The 20,663-nt window shown below is 44.6% G+C and overlaps 1 protein-coding gene and 1 long non-coding RNA gene across 2 annotated transcripts in view; both read left to right on the forward strand.

The window, feature by feature from the left end:
- GNA12 (G protein subunit alpha 12) overlaps window positions 1-20,663 on the forward strand; it is a 108,639-nt gene that overhangs the window by 61,266 nt on the left and 26,710 nt on the right. The gene's annotated exons all lie outside the window — the stretch shown is intronic.
- Window positions 1,853-15,450, forward strand: LOC125928597 (uncharacterized). Its single transcript, XR_007459718.1, has 2 exons — window positions 1,853-15,152; window positions 15,409-15,450. It is a non-coding gene; the product is annotated as an uncharacterized LOC125928597 (long non-coding RNA).

Consider the following 20,663-nt stretch of genomic DNA (forward strand, 5'->3'; position numbering starts at 1 on the left):
TGAAAACATTTTTAGATGAATTGTAAAAATTAACGTCCACAGAAAACAATTTGCTAAATCTTTAAGGTTTGAATAATTGTGGTTAGCTAAAATGTGCTATTAATCTGAACCTTTCAAAGGATGGTAGTGTCACCTCCCCTCCTCACCGCCACCTGCTTTGCCCAGACTTTGTGACACGTGGTCCCCTCGAGCGACTGCTCAGTGAGCCTGAGGACGGGGAGGAGCCCTGGACTCAGGCCCATCTGGCTGCGTTTTGTGGGAGCTTCAGTCCCTCAGCTGTCCAACGGGCAGTCCGCCTCCTTTTACGGGAGACGTGGAAACACCCGGCACCAGGCCTGGTGGGCGGTGTCTGTCCGCTGAACTAGTTTGCCGATGTAGAATTTCTTCTGTACCAGCGTTGGGCCATGGGCTTCCCCGAGCGCCGGGGTTCAGATGCCCGAAGTAGGCACCTGCGTCCCCCTGTGCGTGAAGGTCCAATTGAGCGTGACTGTCGGTCAGTGTCCTAGAGAACGTTAGACCTTAACCAAGCGGGTCTCTAAGGAAAGGCAGGGTAAAAGGGCACGGGAGGAAGGAGGGTGCTATTGGGCTGATACGACGGTAAGTGGTCATCAGACCGAAAAAGAGACTGCGTCTAGTGAAGGAGGCATCTAGAGAAAGGGAGGATCGCTCTGTTCTGGCCATCCCTAGGGAAATGCTGAGACTTTTGCATTAAAGCCAAATGAAATGGCGGATTTATTCACTTGTTATGCCTTTTTTCTTTCTTCCTTTTTTCTCTTAGATGGTGGTAAAACATGCCTTTTCTTTGGTGAGTCACTAAGCCTTTCTAGCATCAGTATTAACGACTGAGCAGGTGTATCCCAGCGAGTCTTGGGAACGGCTAGTTGGTGTATGAGCCTCTCCTCACTGATTCCTTGTGGGTGTGGGCGGCCGACCATTTAGTAACTAGGTCAGGAGACTGGGAGGGCCCTCCTCCCTGCCTCCTCCCCGCACCCCCAGAGAGCACGCTCCGGACTCTCCCCTTCCTCTCTGGAGGGAGGCCACTAATCCCATATGGCCCCCCCCCCCCCCCAGGGCGTCCTGTAAAGCCGGTCACTCCCCAAAGGCCCCGCCTCCTGGTCCAGCACGCTGGGGGTTAGGGCTGGGGGCACGCATGCTCAGTCCAGGGCAGCGTCCCCGTCCTCGATCCCTCTTCCTGCTTCCTTTCCCAGAGGCGGTTAACCAGCCTCTTCCTCTGCTCCCCTCAGCCCTCCGTGCGTCTTCATTGGTACAAGAAGACAAGTTTTATGTGTTTGGCTGCGTGGCCAGATGTGTGACACTTTTACGTGTTAGAGGACGCCTTTCTAATGAAGATAGGATTGTCCTCCTCCCCTTTCCAGGAATTCTGAACCCAGAGTATTAGGAGGCTTTAAAATTGTTGTTTAATTTTTTTTAACGTTTATTTTTGTGACAGAGAGAGACAGAGTGTGAGCAGGGGAGGGGCACACAGAGAGGGAGACACAGAATCCGAACCAGGCTGCAGGCTCTGAGCTGTCAGCACACAGCCTGACGCGGGGCTCGAACTCACCAACCCTGAGATCATGACCTGAGCTGAAGTTGGACTCTCAACCGAGTCACCCAGGCACCCCCAAAATTGTTATTTTAAAGGAGATCCCAGCCCCATGGATGTTGAGAAAAGCAGAATTCAGTGAGAGAATGGAGGGACCAAGGTTCGCGTGTGCCCGGCGAATCAGGCGTAGGCAAGGCGGAACGCCGCCATATCACCGGTAGGGGGGCTCCGGGAGGCTCTCAGCCCCGAGGAGCCACAGGACCAGGAATCTCTGCGTTTTGGCCCCTCCTCTGCCGTCATGTTACAGAAACCCATGCTAAGGGGAACGGTGCTTTGGTCCTTGAAACCCTAGGGGATTTTCCTTCCCAGGTTGGCATATGCTGTCTGTGACCCAGCGTCACTGAACTTTCTGAAGACCAGGCTAGTGATGGGAACAGGGTGCTGTGGACACAGTACCCCGGGGTGGCCAGTTCTGGTTGGAGCTTGTTTAATGAGGCTCTGATCCCATCCCGTCAGCGATATTCGATACAGAAGGAGCTCGGTGTGGCCGAGGTCCCCTGCGTGGGTGTTTTGCATCATTCTGGGGCATTTCAGCGAATTCTCCAGAGCCTGTCTCTGCGCTCGTATTTCCCAAGCGGTCTAATGGGACAGGTCACGTCTCCTGCCAAAGGTGACTGTCCTTGGAGCGCTGGCGTCAGTCCTGGTTTGGCCTGAGCACAGGAGGTCGGTGACTCCACAGCAGCCCGTGATCCTGAAGTACTGAGTGCCCCACGGCCCCCTCTTCTCCCACCTAGTTTTGCTCCCGGTGGGAGTCGTGGGTACTGGTGTCTGACCCAGGCCTGTTGTCAGCTTGCTGAGCTTGCTCGTCATCGGCCGCCTTCCTCTCCTCTGTCTTTCACGCTGTCCCTGAGTCGCCCCTGTCAGGCGTCTTCTCTTTAGCTTCTTTACGGGATGAACAGCCTTGTGCGCCCAGCTTGAGTTCACGGATGACGCGTTCCTTCCCTTTGCTGGTGTCATGGCTGCTGCAGAACTGCAGACGATGCTGTAGCCGGGGGAGGGCCGGCGGTGAGCCGGTGCCGCCCCAGGGGAGTTGTCCGGGATAGGGACGCAGAGGGCGGCCGAAGGAAGGTGCTTTGCGGGGGGTGGGCACAGAGGGGAAGCCAGAGGCCTGGTCTCTTCCTGGCCTCTTCCTGGCCACTGACTTCCACCTGCGTCAGGGCCCTCGTTCTTTATCAGCGAGGGGAAGTTCGTCCGACCCGTCTCACAGGTGTGCTCTTCGGGGAGCCCGTGCCTGTGGACACACTCTCAAAGCCTAAGCCCCAGGTAAAGGAGGGCACGTATCCAAACTATGTGGTTTGGGAAGTATGTGAATGGCACAAGATCCTTACCACAATCCCGATCGCATAAGCGTGGAGTGGTAGGGTGTGTGTGTGTTATAACCTTGTGTGTGTGTGCGTCTGCGTGTGTTCGTTTAGTGCTGTTTTAGATTTTTGAAGTTCCCACAGAAGTGGGGGTGTTAGAGTGTTACTGCTGTCTTTCTTGAAAAGACCCGTCCCCAACAGGAATCCCAGGGAGGGCATGTGAATGAGTCCCGTGAAAGCCATGGTTGCCCCACCTGCAAATGCGGTGTTGCACTAGAAAACTGAGCTGCGATCTCCCTGTGCAAAGCCCCTTCTGGTGTTTCTGATGCCCAGCCCGGGCTGACTGGCCTGAGGCCCCTTCCCCTCCTGACATGAAAGCCTGGTACCTTCCTCTTGATTCACAGAAAGGATTTGGTGGTTGGTGCCCTTCGCTAAGGTCCCTACCCCTCGAGAAGAAGCTGTTTGGGTGGATACAGGGCGTTGGGTTTTGCTTTTCTGCTGCACTTGTCAGTGGTGCTGGTGGAGAGCTTCGCCTCCCAGCTCCCTCGCCTCCCAGCTCCTTCTTAGGCACGGGCCCCACGGGGCACCGCAGTCCTCCTGAGTTCTGCCACGACGGGAGCGGGAACCAGGCTCGATTCCCAGGTGATCTTTCCTTCTCTGTTATTGCCGACCTGCTCTTTTTTGTCCAGAACTTCTTACTTAGATCCTAGTCTCCCGGGACTGTTCTGGCTGGCTGATAGCTCCTTCCAGCCAACCTCTGTCGTGTTATTTAACCCAAAACCAGGCGGTGAGATCAAGAAAAGGCAGAAAGGGGATAACTCGTGCAAGCCTATTAGAATAAGACCTGAAGGCCCAGGAAGCAAGTTACGGTGGTTGCCCGTGGAGAGACCAGAGTAGCTGGGGCACCTGTTTCCCGTACGCACCTCCTTTTTGTGAATTTTGTACCATATGCGTGTATTATCTGTTGAGAAGCTTTAATCTAAAAATGTACGCAATTTGTAATACGGTGAAGAGCTGAAATTCTCTAAGGCAAGGATGTTACCCACCAGCTTGAGAGAGGGACGTCAGTAAACGGACGTTACTGGGAGAGAGAGAGAGAGAGAATGAAAATGAATGAGAATGAATACCAAGCAGGCTCCACGCCGTCAGCACGGAGCCTGATGCAGGGCTTGGACTCATGAATCATGCGATCACGACCTGAGCTGAAATCAAGAGTCAGACAGTTAGCTGACTGAGCCACGCGGGTGCTCCTTCCCTGACTTTCTTGACTAACATCACAGTCTCACCTACCACCGCCTGTTACTTTTCCCTGTTTCATTTTTTAAATATTTTTATTGGAGATTTTGTTACACACGTGTATATGTGCATGCGTGTTTGCATACACACATCTGTGCAGTTGTGTTACATATAAAAAAGAAGTATGTATGTGTTAACTCATTTAGTTGCCACAAACTGAACACATCGGTGTGATTAGCACAAATCAGGATACAAAATTACCGGTACCCCAGGACCCCTTTTCTTGGGTCGCTACCTCCCACTCTCCAGATGTAACCAGTGCCGACCTCTGACGGCACAGAGGAGTACTCACCATATGTGGCATCACAGAGTATTTCCTCTTTTGTAACTGTCTTGTCTCCTTTAGCATCGTGTTTCGTGAGGTGGCTTCATGTCGTGGCAGGTGGTTGTGCATCCCCCATTCTCAGTAGTGTATGGTGTTCCAGTATGTGAAGGTAGCACACTTAATATACACTCTCCTGTTGATGGGCATCGGGATTTGTACTGAACGTGTCGCTGTGAATATCCGAGCACGTGTCTTGATGAAGAGACGTAAGCATCTCTGCCAGGAGTATCCGGAATCGGACAGAGGATGGGCACGTATCCCGTCTTACGAGCCCTTTCGCAGCGTTTGTATCCATTTCTGCTCCATCAGCAGAGTTCAAGCTCAGCCACTCCACCTCCTCGCGTGGTATTTGTCCTTTTCGTGTAGTTACTCTGTGGACCGTGTAGAGAGGTATCTCATTTTCTTACTAACTGAAAAATAAGTTACATACATAAAATGAAGAAATCTTAAGTGTATACACCTCAGTGAATTTTACCTGGGTATATATATTCCTATAACCACCACCTAGACTAAGATAAAAAACATTTTCAGCAGGGGCGCCTGGGTGGCTCAGTCGGTTAAGCATCTGACTTCAGCTCAGGTCATGATCTCGCGGTCCCTGAGTTCAAACCCCGCGTCGGGCTCTGTGCTGACCGCTCAGAGCCTAGAGCCTGTTTCAGATTCTGTGTCTTCCTCTCTCTCTGACCCTCCCCCGTTCATGCTCTGTCTCAAAAATAAATAAACGTTAAAAAAAATTAAAAAAAAAAAAACATTTTCAGCAGCTCAGAAAGTTCCTCCTGCTTCTTCCCAGGCGATACCACTGTGTAGATTTTTAGCACTATAGATGAGTCTTTGATCTGTTTTTGAAGTTCATTTAACTGGAATAATTTATTTTGTGCCCTTAAATCTGGCTTACTTGCTCGACATAAGGACTGTGAGATTGATCTATGTTGTTACATTATCGGTAGTTCATTCTCTTTTATACACAGAGAGAAATGAGAAAGCAAGAAACGTTTGACTACTTTCAACTAAACACAACTAAACACTAAAGATAGTAATGCAGGAAATGAACAAAAACTCCAAGGTGTATAGAAAACAAATCGCAAAGTGACAGTAGGGATGTTCTTACCAGTAACTATTTTAAGTCTACGTTGATTAAACTCCCATCGATCGACAGAGACTGGCAGAATGGGTGAAATGGTCCAACTATCTCTTGTCTGCAAGAGACTCACCTTAAACCCAAAGGCACGGGTAGATTAGAAGCAAAAGGATGGAAAAGGATAACATTCCGTGTAGATAGTTAGCAGAAGAGAGTAAGATGGCTATACTGATAACCCACAAAAAAGACTTAGAAACATTTTTTTTTTACATTTATTTGTTTTTGAGAGACCGAGCACAAGTGGGGGAGGGGCTGAAAGAGAGGGAGACACAGAATCCGAAGCAGGCTTCAGGCTCTGAGCCGTCAGCACAGAGCCCGACGCGGGGCTCAAACCCTCAGACCGCGAGATCGTGACCTGAACCGAAGTCGGACGCTCAACCAATTGAGCCGCCCCTAAGTCTCAGTAGTTTTAAAAAGATATATCATATAGGGACATCTGGGTGGCCCAGTCAGTTAAGTGGCCAACTTCGGCTTTGAGCCCCACATCAGGCTGTCTTCTGTTAGCACAGAGCCCGCTTTGCATCCTCTGGCCCCCTCTCTCTCTGCCCCTCTTCTGCTCACGCGCGCTCTCTCTCTAAAATAAATAGCATTTAAAAAAAACATCAGGGCACCTGGGGGACTCAGTTGATTAATAAGCATCTGACTTTAGCTCAGGTCATGATCTCACAGTTCATGAGTTTGAGCCCCACGTTTGGCTCTGTGGTGACAACTCAGAGCCTGGAGCCTGCTTCGCCTCTGTGTCCCCCTCTCTCTCTTCACCTCCCCTGCTCATTCTCTGTCTCTCTCTCTCTCAAAAATAAATAGACATTAAAAAAACTTTTTTTAACATAAAAAAATATATCCTACAAATTACCTTCTCCAGTCACCACAGGATGAAGTTAGAAATCAGTAATAGAAGTGAAACTGGAAAATTCGTAAATCTGTAGCTATTAAACAACGCACTCTAAACCAATGGATCAAAGAAGAAGTCACATGGGAAATCCTAAAATACTTAGAAATGAATGAAAACAAAAACAACATACCAAGACTTCCAGAGCTCAGTATAAAAACAGTGTGCTAAAGGGGAAATTTTTGGCTATAAATGCTGACATTAAAAAACAAAGACCTCAAATCAACCTAATTTTACAACCGAAGGAAATAGAAGAATGAACTAAATCCAAAGCTAGTTAGCAGAAGGGGAGAAGTAAAAGATTAGAGAAGAGGTAAATGAAATAGAGAATAGAAAGACAATAAAGAAAATCAGTAAAAGTACAGTTGGTTCTTCAGAAGATCAACACATCAACAAACTTTTAGCTAGGTGGACGAAGACAAAAAGAAGATTCAGGTTCTGAAATCAGAAATGAAAATGGGGACTTATTACTGATTCTACAGAAATAGAAAGGATTGTAAGAGAGACAGTTGTACACCAACAACTTTGATACCTGGATGAAATGAGACAAACTCCTAGAAACACACAACCTACCAAGACTAAATTATGTAGAAATGGGAAATCTAAATGGACCTGGTAAGGATGTTGAAGCAGTAACGAGAAATGTGGCAGAGAATAGCCCTGGTCCTGATGCCTTATGGCCTCCCATGGTGAATTCTACCGAACATTTTACAAAGAACTAATGCCAGAGCGCCCAGGGGGCTCAGTCAGTGGAGCGTCTGCCTCCTGATTGCCGCTCAAGTCATGATCTTGTGGTTCATGGGATTGAGCCCCACATTGGGCTCTGTTTGGGATTCTCTCTCTGCCCCTCCCCCCACTCACTTTTTGTGTGTGCTCTTGCTCTCTCTCTGTCTCTCTCCCCCCCCCCCCCAAATGATACCAGTGCTTCTAAAACTTTTCCAAAAATTTCAGGGAAGGGGAGGGGAGTACTTCCTAACTCACTCCATGAGGCCATCATGACCCTGATACTGAAGCCAAAGACTATAAGAAAACTACAGACCAGGGGCACCTGGGTGGCTCAGTCGGTTGAGCGTCCGACTTTAGCTCAGCTCATGATCTCATGGTTCGTGGGTTTGAGCTCCGCGTCGGACTCTGTGCTGACACCCGGGAGCCCGGAGCCTGCTTCAGATTCTGTGTCTCCCTCTGTCTCTCTCTGCCCCTCCCCTGCTCGTGCTTCCTCGCTCACTCTATCTCTCAAAAATAAATAAACGTTGAAAAACAACTTAAAAAAAAAACAACACAAAACTACAGACCAGTATCCCTTATAAACACAAATGCAGAAATCTTCAACAAAATACTAATAAACCAAATTCAGCAGCCTATTAGAAGGATTGTACACCACGACCACGTGCAATTTATTTTGACAATGCAAGCATGGTCCCAACACATGCAAGTCGGTAATTGTAACATACCACATTAACAGAGCGAAGGAGAAAAGAACACATGATATTCTTGATGCAGAAAAAACATTTGACAGAATTCAATACCCTCTGATAAACACAGTCAACACTACGAATAAATGGAAATTACTTCCACATAATTAAATCTAACAGCATCCTAAGTGGTGAGAGACTTGAAAGGTTTTCCTCTAAGACCAACAAGACAAGGCCACCTTCGAGCACCGTCCTAGTCAGTGAAATACCAGAAGTTCTAGCCAGAGCGGTAGCCAAGGAAAAGAAACAGAAGCCTCCAAATGGGAAAGGAAGAAGTAAAGTCATCTCTGCTCGTAGATAATACGATTTTATAGGAGGAAAACCCTAACGATTCCACAAAAATTTTGTTTGAACTAATTAATGTTAACTCAGCAAAGTAGCGAGATACAAAGTAAGCGTGCAGAAATCATTTGCATTTTTATACACTAATAGTGAATGATCTGAAAAGGAAATTATGAAAATAATTCCATTTACAGTAGCATCAAAAAAAAATTTACTTAGAATTAACCAAGGAATTAAAAGACATGTGACTGCAAAACAGTGCTGAAAGAAATTAAAGAAGATATAAATAAATGGAAACACATCTCATGTCCATGTATTAGAAAATTTAATATTTTAAAATGTCAGTACTACCCAAAGCGAACTACAGTTTCAGTGCAATCCCTGTCAAAATCTTAATGATCTTTTTTCTATTAATAAAAAAAGAGGGGGTGCCTGGCTGGCTGGGTTAGTATAGCATACATCTCAATCTCAGGTCGTGAGTTCAAGCCCTATGTTGGGCACGGAGCTTACTTAAAATAAGAAATAATAAATAAATAAGTAAATAATAAAAGAGAAATTCTCCTTGTGAAACTCCTATGAAATCTCAAGGGACCCCAAATAGCTAAAACAATCTTGGAAAAGAAGAATAAAGTGGAGTACTCCCTTCCTGATTTCACAACTTACTATAAAACCACAGTAACCAAAATAGTGTGGTACTTGCGTAAAGACAGACACATCGATCAATGGAATACAATAGAAAACCCAGAATTAAATCCTTGTGCTGCATTCAAATGAGTTTTGACAAGGGTGCCAGGAACACTCATCAGGGACAGAATGGTCTTTTCAACCAATGTACTGGGAAAACTGGAAACCCACATGTAAAAGAGTAAAGTTGGACCATTATCTAGCACTGCATACAAAAGTTAACTCAAAGTGTATCTTAGGCCTGAATGTAAGACCTAACACTATAAAACTTTGAAGAAAACATAGGGCAAAACTTCATGACATGGGATTTGGAAGTCATTTCTTGGATAGGACACCAAAGATAGAGGCAGCAAAAGAAAAACACAGACAAATTCGATTCTACGTGAAAAATTTTAAATTTTGCACATCAGAAGACACTAATCGGCCGAGTAAGAGAGCTACCCAGAGAATGGGAGAAAATATTTAAGTCAGGTATGTGATGAGAGGTTAATATCCAGACTGTACTGAGAATTCTCAAAACTGAACAAAAAAGCTCTCCGGTTCAAAAGTGGACATTAGACTTGAATAGACTTTTCTCCAGAGAAGATAATCAATAAACATAAGAAGATGCTCAACACCACTGATTATTACAGAAGGGCGAATCAAAACTACAATGGAATAATGTTTCCTGCCCAGTAGGATCACCACAATAAAAATAACAGAAAAGAACAACTTCTGGCAAGGATGTGGAGAAATCAGGATCCTGTGTAATGCTGGTGTTGGGATATTAAATGGTGTGGCTGCTGTGGGAAACAGTATGATAATTCATCAAAATATTAAAAATAGGATTACTGGGGGTGCCTGGGTGGCTCACTTGGTTAAGCATCTGACTCAGGTCATGATCTCACAACTCATGAGTTGGAGCCCCGCGTCAGACTCTGTGCTGACAGCTCAGAGCCTGGAGCCTGCTTTGGATTCTGTGTCTCCCTCTGTCTCTCTGCCCCTCTCCCGCTTGCATTCTGTCTCTCTCAAAAAAAAGTGCATAAACAGTAGTAAAAACAAAACAAAAAAAAAGTTAAAAATAATAGGGTTACTGGATGATCCAGCAAATCCACTTCTGGGTGTACAAAGAAGAATTAAGAGCAGGGTCTTGAAGAGATACTGGCACACCTGTGTTTGTAGCAGCATCATTCACAATAGCTGCAACATGAAAACAGCCTGGGTGTCTGTCAAGGACAAGTGAGTACGCAAAATGCAGCATAAACATACAGTGGAATATTACTGAGCCTGGGAAAGGAAGGAAGCCCTGTCACATGCTATAGCATGGACGTACCTTGAAGATACTGTGCCAAGTGAAATTAGCGAATTGACAAGAAGAGAAGCACCGTATGATTCTATTTGTACGGGATACTTACAGTGTTCACAGTCACAGAGTCACAAAGGAAATGCTGGTTTCCAGGACTGGGAGCAGGAAGAATGGGGAGTTATTGTTTAATGGACCTAGAGTTTCTGCTTTATAAGATTAAAAGTTATTGAGAATAGTGGTGATGGTTGCATGACATCATGAATTTATTTAATACTCCTGAACCATATCCTTAAAAATGGTAAAGATGGTTAATTTTATGTATATTTCACTACAACAAAAATTGAAGGAAAAAACCCCAATTATATACAAAAGGCAGAAAAAGAGTGGTAGGCAAACATAGGAATGATGAACGGAGGTAAATTATAAAAAACAGTAACAAGTACAGTAGATATTAATCCATCTGTATCGATGATAACTCTGAATGTTAGTGCCCTAAGTGCCAGTTAAACCAATTAAAAGAGATTGTCAGAGTGAATCAAAAACACAACCCAACTATAGTCTACCCACCCCTAAAAAACTACTTTTTAAAAAAAATTTTTTTTAACATTTATTTATTTTTGAGAGAGAGATAGAGTGTGAGCAGGGGAAGGGCAGAGAGGGAGGGCAACACAGAATCCAAAGCACACTCCAGGCTCTGAGCTGTCAGTACAGAGCCTTATATGGGGCTCGAACCCACAAACCATGGGATCATGACCTGAGCTCAAGTCGGATGCTTAACTGAGCTACCCAGGCACCTCAAAACCCACTTTAAATATACAGACACGTGGTGATTAAAAGTAAATAGATGAATGGGGCACCTAGGTGGCTCAGTTAGTTAAGCATCCGGCTCTTGATTTCAGCTCAGCTCATGATCTCAAGGTCATGGGATTCACGCCCAGCACGGAGCCTGCTTCAAGCTTCTCTCCCTCCCTCCGCTGCTCATGCTCTCTTTAAAAAAAGTAAATAGATGGAGAAAAATTCACCATACCAACATTAGTCAAAAGAAAGCAGGAATAGCTGTATTAATTTCAACAGAGCAGACCTCAAAGTAAAGAAAGTTTCCAGGCAAGAAAAGCATTACATTTTGATAAAAGTGTCGGTTTTCCATAATTCTTACCATGATGCACCTAACAGCATAGCATCAAACCACGAGAGACAAAAACTGGCAGAACTGCAAGGAGAGATAGATGATGAATCTGTTATCATAGTAGAAGACTTCAACACGCCTTCTCAGAAATGGACCGATCCAGCCAGCAGAAAATCGGTAAGGACACCATTGAACTTAACCCTGTCAATCAACTAGCTACCACGGACATCTGTAGACTACCTCATCCAAAACAGCAGAATTCACATACTTCTCAAGAATTCACTTTGTTCTCACATGGAATATTAACCAAGATAGACTGCATTCTGGACCATAAAACACACTTTTGCAAGTTTAAAAGAACAGAAATCATATAATGTCTGCCGTCAGAGCCCAGTGGAATTAAACTAGAAGTCAATAACAGAAAAATAGCTGGGAAATCTCAAAATATTTGGAGATTAAATAACATGCTTCTACATAACACATGAGTCAAAGAAGAAATTTCAAGGTAAATTTTTTAAAATTTTGAACGAAATGAAAACAAAATGTGTGAGATGCAGCAAAAGCAGTGCTTATAGGGAAATTTATAGCATCAGATGCATATATTAGAAAAGAAGAAAGATGTAAAATCAATACTCTAAATTTCAACCTTAAACTGGAAAAAGAAAAGCAAAATAAGGCCAAAGTGATCAGAAGAAAATAATTACAGCAAAAATCAATGAAATCAGGAAGTCAGTAGACAAAATCACAAAACGAAAAGCTGGTTTTTTGAAAAGGTCAGTAAAATTGATAATGTTCTAACCAGGCCATGTAAGAAAAAAGACACAAGTTACTAATATCAGAAATGGGGGCACCTGGGTGGCTCAGTCTGTTGGGTATCTGACTTTGGCTCAGATCATGGCCTCACAGTCTTTGAGTTTGAGCCCTGCATTAGGCTCTGTGCTGACATCTCAGAGCCTGGAGCCTGCTTTGGATTCTGTGTCTCCCTCTTTCTCTATTCCTCCCCCACTTGTGCTCTGTGTCTCTCTGTCTCTCAAAAACGAATAAATGTTTAGGAAAATAAATAAATAAAATAAATGAAAGAGGGGACATCACTACAGATCCCATGGAAATTGAATAGATAAAGAAGAATACTGCAAACGACTCTTATTTCCACAAATTTGATAACCTAGATAAAATGAACCAATTTCTTGAAAAATAAAATCTGCCAAAACTAGCACAAGAAGAGATAGATGATATGAATAGGCTTATATCTATTAAAGAAATTGAGTCAATAACCTTTCCAAACCAAAAGCACCAGGTCCAGATGGGTTGACTGGTGAATTCTGCCAAACCTTTAAGGAGGAAAGTTAGCAGTTCTCCACAATCTCTTTGAGAGGATAGAAGCAGAGGGAATACTTCATAATTCATTTCATTAGGCCAGCATTACTCTAATACCAAAACCAAAAACATTCCAAGAAAAGAAAACTAGAGAACAATATCTCTCATGAATATAAATGCAAACATCTTCAACAAAATAGCAAAGCAAATCCAGAAAAAGTATAAAAAGCTGACCAAGTGGGATTTATACCAAGTGTGCAAGGCCAGTTCACCATTCAAAAGTCAATTAATGTAATCTACCATGTCAACAGACTAAAAAAATAAAAATTACATGATCCTGTAAATAGCTACAGAAAAGAGATCTGGCAAAATCAATACTCATTCATAATAATAATAATAATAAACCCCTCATTAAACTAGGAATAGAAGGGAACTTTTTCAACTTGATAAGGACTATCTTTCAAAAGAACCTACAGCTAGTAGCACACTTCATGGTGACAAACGAAGCTTTCCCATAAAGATCAAGGATGAGGCATGGGGACCCCTTCACCACTCCTTACCAACATCATACTGTAAGTCCATGCTGTTGCAGTAGGCAAGGAAGGGAGGTAAAAAGTATACATACTAGGGAAGAAGACCTAAAACTGTCTTTGTTTGCAGATGACGTGATCACCTATGTAGAAAATCCAAAAGAATTAACCAAAAAAAAAAAAAAAAAAAAAAAATCCTGGAACTACTAAGCTATGATAGCATGGTTGCTAGATGCAAGGTTAATATGCAAAAGTCAGTTGCTTTCACATGTGCCAATAATGGAACAAGTGGCTTACATTTAAAACAATTTAATTTACGTTAACACCCTTAGAGTAAAATACTAAGGTATAATTCTAATTACAAAATATGTACAAGATCTATATGAGGAAAACTGCAAAGTTTAGGTGAACAGAATTTAAGAGCTAAATCATATTCCGTGTCTGTGGATAGGAAGCCTTAATATTTTCAAGATGTTACTTTCTCCCAGTTTGATCTATAGATTCAATTCGATCTCAGTCAAAATCCCAGCACATTATTTTATGGATATTGACAAACTGATTCTAATGTCTCTATGGAGAGGCAAGAGACCCAGAACAGCCAGCACACTATCGAAGGGGAAAGACACATTTGGAGGAGTGATGCTACCCAACTTTAAGACTCACTGTAAAGCCACGTTAATCAAGACAGTGTGGCCTTGACAGAAGAACAGAGCAACAGATGGGGTGCCCGGAGGGTCAGTTGGTTAAGTGTCTGACTTCAGATCAGGTTGTAATCTCACGGTTCCTGAGTTCAAGCCCCGCATCAGGCTGTCCGCACAGAGCCTGGTTTAGATCCTCTGTCCCCTTCTCCCTCTTCCCTTCCCCGACTCATGCACGTGCACTCGCTCTCTCAAAAATAAACATTAAAAATTTTTTTTGAAAACATTTGCAGGATCTGTTAAAGGTATGGTATCCTTAATACAAAGAACTCTTGAAACTCAGTAATAAAAAAAACAACCTGATTAAAAGGTGGACTGAAGACCTTAACAGACACCACACCAGGAAAGATACACAGATGGCAAATAGACACATGGAAGGATGCTCAAGGGTGTATAACAACGGGAATTGTCAAACATGGCTGGTGGGAATGCGAGATGGCACGGCCACTCTGGAGGCCACCGTGGTGCTTCTTACAAAGTTAAACATGCTCTGAGCATATGACTCAGTAGTCCTGCTCTGAGGCATTTACCCAAAGGAATCGAAACATATATTCGCACAAAAACAAAATAAAATAAATAAAAATAACGTGGATATTTATAGCAGCTTTATTTGTAACTGCCAAAACTTACAACTAAGTGTAACAACTAAGATGTCTTTCAGTAGGTGAATGAATTACTAACCTCTAGTCCATCCAGACAGTGCAGTATTCTTCAACTCGAACAAGAAAGGAGCTTTGGAGCCTTCGAGGAGAGAAGAAGGGAGGAAAAGTGCCTGGTGTCCAAGGCGAGCTGGGCACACCCTGTCCCCACAGTGGGCACAAAAAGAACTTTTTTTAATAAAAGAAATGAGCTGTGGAGCCATGAGCAGACATGAGGCACCTTAGATACATACTGCTAAGTGAAAGAAACCGTGTGGGAAGGCTCCGTACTGTAGGGTTGCGTCCATGTGACATTCTGGAAGAGGCGGAAATAGGAAACGATAAACATCGCAGCTGGCACGTGGTAAGGGCGATGAGTAGATAGGCACAAGGATTTCCTAAAACGGTAGAAATGTTCCGTGTGCAGTTATATTATAGAAAGATGTTATTAGACTTCTGTCCCAACACGTACAAGGTGCACCACCGAAAGTGAGCCCGAAGGTAAACCATGGACTTTGGGTGATCATGTGTCGGTGTAGGTTCATCCTTGGTTTAAAAATAAAAGGTCCAGGGGCGCCTGGGTGGCTCAGTCGGTTAAGCGGCCGACTTCAGCTCAGGTCACGATCTCGCGGTCTGTGAGTTCGAGCCCCGCGTCAGGCTCTGGGCTGACGGCTCAGAGCCTGGAGCCTGCTTCCGATTCTGTGTTTCCCTCTCTCTCTGCCCCTCCCCCGTTCATGCTCTGTCTCTCTCTGTCTCAAAAATAAATAAAACGTTAAAAAAAAAATTTAAAAAAAAATTAAATAAATAAAAAAAAATAAAAGGTCCATTCTCGTGAATGATGTTGATCAGGGAGATTGTGGGTGTTTGGGGGCACCAGGTGTAAGGGCAAACCGTACCTTCTTCTCAATTTCAGTCTTTTAAAAAAATTGTATTTTAATGTATTAGCAGTGAATAATCACAAATTGGCATAAACATAGCCTTTACAATAGCATCAAAAATCTGACTACTTGGGGTTAAATGTAATAAAAGATGTGCAAAATCTTGAAATTTACTGAAAACAAAAACATAGTTGAGACCTAAAGAAATAGATGTGTGAATGCTAGGTAAATAGAAGACCTAAATAAACAGAAGGATATACCATGTACAGGAGTCAGAAGACTCAATACGTCAATATGTCTGTTCTCCCCTAATTGATCTAAAGGTTAAATAGAATCCCTGTCAGAATCCTAGCAGGCTTTTTGTAGAAATTGACTATTTGATTCTGAAACGTATATGGAAATGCAAAGAATCAAGAGTAGCCACAACAACTTTGTAAAAGAATAACAAAGAATACACCACTACCTGATTTCAGGACTTACTATAAATCTGTAGTAATTAAGACAGCGTTTGGGGCCCCTGGGTGGCTCGGTCAGTTAAGCATCCGACTTCGGCTCAGGTCATGATCTCACGGTCTGTGAGTTCGAGCTTCACATCGGGCTCTGTGCTGACAGCTTGGAGCCTGGAGCCTGCTTCGGATTCTGTGTCTCTTTCTCTCTCTGCTGCTCCCCTCCTCATATTTGTGCTCTGTCTCTCGCTCAAGAATAAATAATTAAAAAAAAAACAAGACAGCATAGGATTGGCATAATGACAGACAAATGGCTCCGTGAGATGTAAGAGAGAATCCAGAATTTAAATTTTATTTTTTTTTTACTTACTTAAATCAAGGTCCAAACACTAAAATTTTGAAAGACACCTCTACGAGAATGAAAATTAAATATTTGCGATTATGTAAAAGGATTTGTATCTAGAATATATAAAGAACTGTTTTTTGTTTAATGTTTATTCATTTTTGGGGGGGGGGAGGGGCATGAGTAGGGGAGGGGCAGAGAGAGGGAGACACAGAATCCGAAGCAGGCTCCAGGCTCCCAGCTATCAGCGCAGACCCGATGCCGGGGTTTGAACCCAAACCATAAGATAATGACCTGAGCCGAAGTCGGACGCTTAACTGACTGGGCCACCCAGGCACCCCAAGAACTCATAAAACTCAGTAATAAGAGAACACGTTACTTACCCCAAATTTTTTAATGAGCAAAAGACGTGAAGGGGCGAAAATGGTGGATCAAGTGCATGAAAGATTCGGTCCGTACGTCGTCTGTACCTAAATGGAAATGGAAACCGCAGCAAGGGGTCCCTGCACCCTCCTACAGGCTACACTTAGAAGGGCTGACCTGACAGAGTGGTGACGTGGGGGTGGGGGGGGTCTGGTGGCAGTGTCGCCTGGAACTCCTGCCTTGGAAAAGCGTATGGCGCGTCGTCAAAAGTCGGCCTCTGTGAGCTAGCCACTCTCCTCCTGGGTATTTGTCGAACAGAAATGCAAATACGTGTCCCGGCAAAGACTTGCACACGGGTGTTCGGAGAAGCTTTATTTGTCGTAGCTGCCGACTGCTAACTTGTCCCTCGACGGATGACTGGTGACCAATTCAGGCATATCCATCTAGGGGACTACCCCTCCGCGGCGAAGGGAGCAGAGTACTGACGCGGACAACCGCGTGGACAAACGTGAGCAGGATTGTGCCGCGCGAGGGAGCCACACAGTCCACGCTATATGGTTTATTTATGTAAAACTCCAGAAACGTAGAGTGAGAGTGACGGAAGCGGATCGGTGTTGGCCGGGGACAGGAAGAGAGCGCAGGAGAAAGGGGACACGCGGAGACCTTGGGGGGGTGGACGTACCTTCCTTGATTTGCCGCTATGGTCCCCCAGGGACGTGCCCGTCACAGGTTATCAGATTGTCCCCTTGAGTATGTGTCCTTTCGCACATGCCAATTAGGCCTCAAGCTCTTTCTTTCACAAAAAGATAATGCTCTTAATTCCTGCTGCCCTGTGAAAGTAACTCATTGAACAGAGGCTTTTTTGAATGTCACTGTCTTTGTTTACGTGTTCACTTTCACGAGGCCTGGGATCTGCCTGCCTTGACGGTTGAGAGGGGAAGGAAAAGACCAGCTTTCCTAAAGAGCTCCCAGGGAAAAGCAATCTTCTTAGTCTCCGCTGCCATTCCGGAAGTTCCTTCCCTTTACCGCAGGGCCAGGGTCTTCTGAGGCCTCCGAGTGCCCCACTCCGCCACCATCTCCTCCCTACACTGGATTGATCCTGATAACGTCCCCGAAGGCAGCTGCATTGTGCTCTGTGACTTAAATAGGACGTTTAAGTGTAATTGTTTGAAGACTGAGATTTATTTAGCACTTTCCGAGTTTCCGTCTGCTGTGTAAAACGTGCCAGCAGGATGAGCCTGTAGAGTGTTTACCGAGCTAGCTGCTTGGTTCTCCTCCTGGACTGATGTCATGACGACTGCCATAGGACTGTGTCCTTGGAGTGGACAGTGCGGCACAGAAGTCCTATTGGCACCGTTAGAAAAACTTAATTATCTGGGCTTTTTTTTTTTTTTTTTTTTTGGCCTTTTATGGAAAGGATAGGCAGACCATGTCTCCCAAACGTAGAAGGCAGAAAAATTTTATTAGAGGAGATGACAGGATAAGGGAGGGATAGAGAAATAGGTCATCCAGCAGTGTGCCTACCTCGTGCAGTGTAGTTTACCCCCAGCCTACCATGGACTTGGTTGTCCCTTTGCAACTTCAGACGCACGGGATGTCGGTGTTCGCTTGTCTGGAAGGCTGAATGAAATGCAGGGTACGTGCTGAGGGTTCTGAGCTCTGTACCTCAGGCTCTTTCCTTTGATTTTAATCACTTGATTCCCTAATCGTATTCCTTGTGCATTTGCTGTGGCAGGAAATACCGGAGACAAGTGCTTACAAGGTCCACGTTCATACGGTCTTTTTTTTTTATTTTTTTTTTTCACGTTTGTTTATTTTTGAGAGAGACAGAGACAGAATGCATGTAGGTTAGGGTCAGAGAGAGAGGGAGACACGGAATCCGAAGCAGGCTCCAGGCTCTGAGCTGTCAGCACAGAGCCCGACACGGGGCTCGAACTCATGAGCTGTGAGATCATGACCTGAGCCAAAGTCGGACACTTAACCGACTGAGCCACCTGGGCGCCCCAGCGTTCACACAGTCTTAAAACACTGCCAAAATGCTGCCTGATAGCTTGGCGTGGAAGCACTCAACAGCCAGGGAACAAATTATGGCTGCCATAACTCTGACTTGTAATAATCCTGCTGGAAAAACGGAGTTGCGGACACACGATCCCGTTAGCTGTCAGTACTTGGTGAGGTCTCGCAGTGACACGTGATGCCAGTTCCAGGGGACCTGCTGGGCCCCGTGCCTGTTGAGCCACAGTGTGTGTAAATGTGCAGTTTGTGTAACTTGATGACACCAATCAGGGCATTTGGGGGGGGCGGGGGACTGCTAATAATTTTACCAGGGCACTAAGCTTCAAATGGGGCTCTCTGGAGCAAACTGGGGCAAATGGCCTTCCTGTGTAGGATATGGCAGTGAACTTGAGTAAGGTCCTCCATTTTAGGTGTGGCTGTCTGTGCAGTGTACTAATGTCCGCCACATAGTTCATTCTCCTCAAAATGCTAAGCCGATCTGTGGTTGACGTTGAATCTCATCTCATCTCTGCATGTTATCATGATCTGTTTTTATCATGACTTCTTCTTATAAAGTTTTTGGCTTTTCTACAAGGATGAAAAAGTGCCTAATGCTCACGCCCCCAGTGATCAGGACAAAACTCGGACATAAAAAGTAACAAATACCACTTTTCACCCATCACACGGGGAGGGGCGGAGGGGGAGAAGAAGAAAAGGAAATTGCATTGCTGCTAATATCCAGTGTGGTGAGGCCATGGGAAAATAGATACCTTCCGCCTTTGTTCGTTGGGGTATATATTGGTAGAACCCTTCGGCGAGGCCATTTGCCAGAGCTCTTAGAAATGCACACGTGTATACTCTGGCCCGGCAGTTCTGTCTGTAGGAACACCGCTAACAGACACAGTGTTCCAGGAGCCGCGTGTGTGCGGACGGTTCCCGTGGCGGCGGTGGTGGTAGCAGAAATTGTAAGTATGTAAACATCCACGGGTAGCCCTCTGTAACACGTCATACTCGAGAATCCGGGGTGGTTGTGAGGAGGGACGAAGCTCCGCGTAACTCTGAGACCTGGTAGAATCCGACTTGAAAAATGATACGCAGCGTTTGATTCCGTTCAGGTAAAGGCAAACCAGTCCTGAAACTTTAAGTTTCTACCCCGACATCTGTGCCCTCAATAGAGACAAAGGTCTGGAAGAATATGGGCCTGAGTGATAGACGTGGATAACTGTTGTGGGACGAATGTGACCCTCCTTCAGCTGCGTTGTAATGTTTTTGTACCCTGACAATGTATTCATTGGCTAGCTAGTTTTATAAATGAAGGAAATTTTTTTTTTATTTTTTTATAATTGCATTGTAACAGTTGTGGAAGAGGAAAGGAATGATCACTATTTACATTTGGTGTGATTCTTATCTTTTTTTCCCTGTGCCTTCTATCCATGATTTTTAAGGGCAGATCTCAGGAGACTCGCAGATATTTCCATTTTGAGCCGCCCTCAGGAGCCTACCTCCCCACTGGTCTTAAATATTCGTGTGTGTGTGTGTGTGTGTGTGTGTGTGTTACTTATATCTGTGTGTTACTACACACGTATTAGCATATTTGATTATAAGTTCCCTATAATATACCCTATATTGTGGACATATTATGTATATTAGGGTATACGTATATACCCATTGTTCCCAACTGGGGATATCCTGTAACGGTACCATATTACTTCCCCAAATGTGAAAATTTCTGAGTTCCAAAATACATCTGTCTGGTCCTGAGGATTCCAAAGTAAGGGTTGTCATATACAACGTGAAGGGGTAAAATGCAAAATTTGAAGCGAGCCAGTCAAAAGTTAATTTTTGCTCCTCGGAAACTGCCAAGTATTGTCTCTCATGTCTGTGAGGGGCTTCTGTAAAGGATATTTGTGTCATCATGGGGAACAACAGCAAAACGCTGGAAATATCCCAAACGGCTATTGACAGGGTCACGCAGAAAAGTTTTATACCTGTGTTCAGTGGAATGCTATTATTAGAGCTGTTTTTTTAATGCAGGCCCTTACACCGCATAC

The sequence above is a fragment of the Panthera uncia genome, chromosome E3, assembly GCF_023721935.1.
Source record: "Panthera uncia isolate 11264 chromosome E3, Puncia_PCG_1.0, whole genome shotgun sequence".
Taxonomy (NCBI): Eukaryota; Metazoa; Chordata; class Mammalia; order Carnivora; family Felidae; genus Panthera; species Panthera uncia.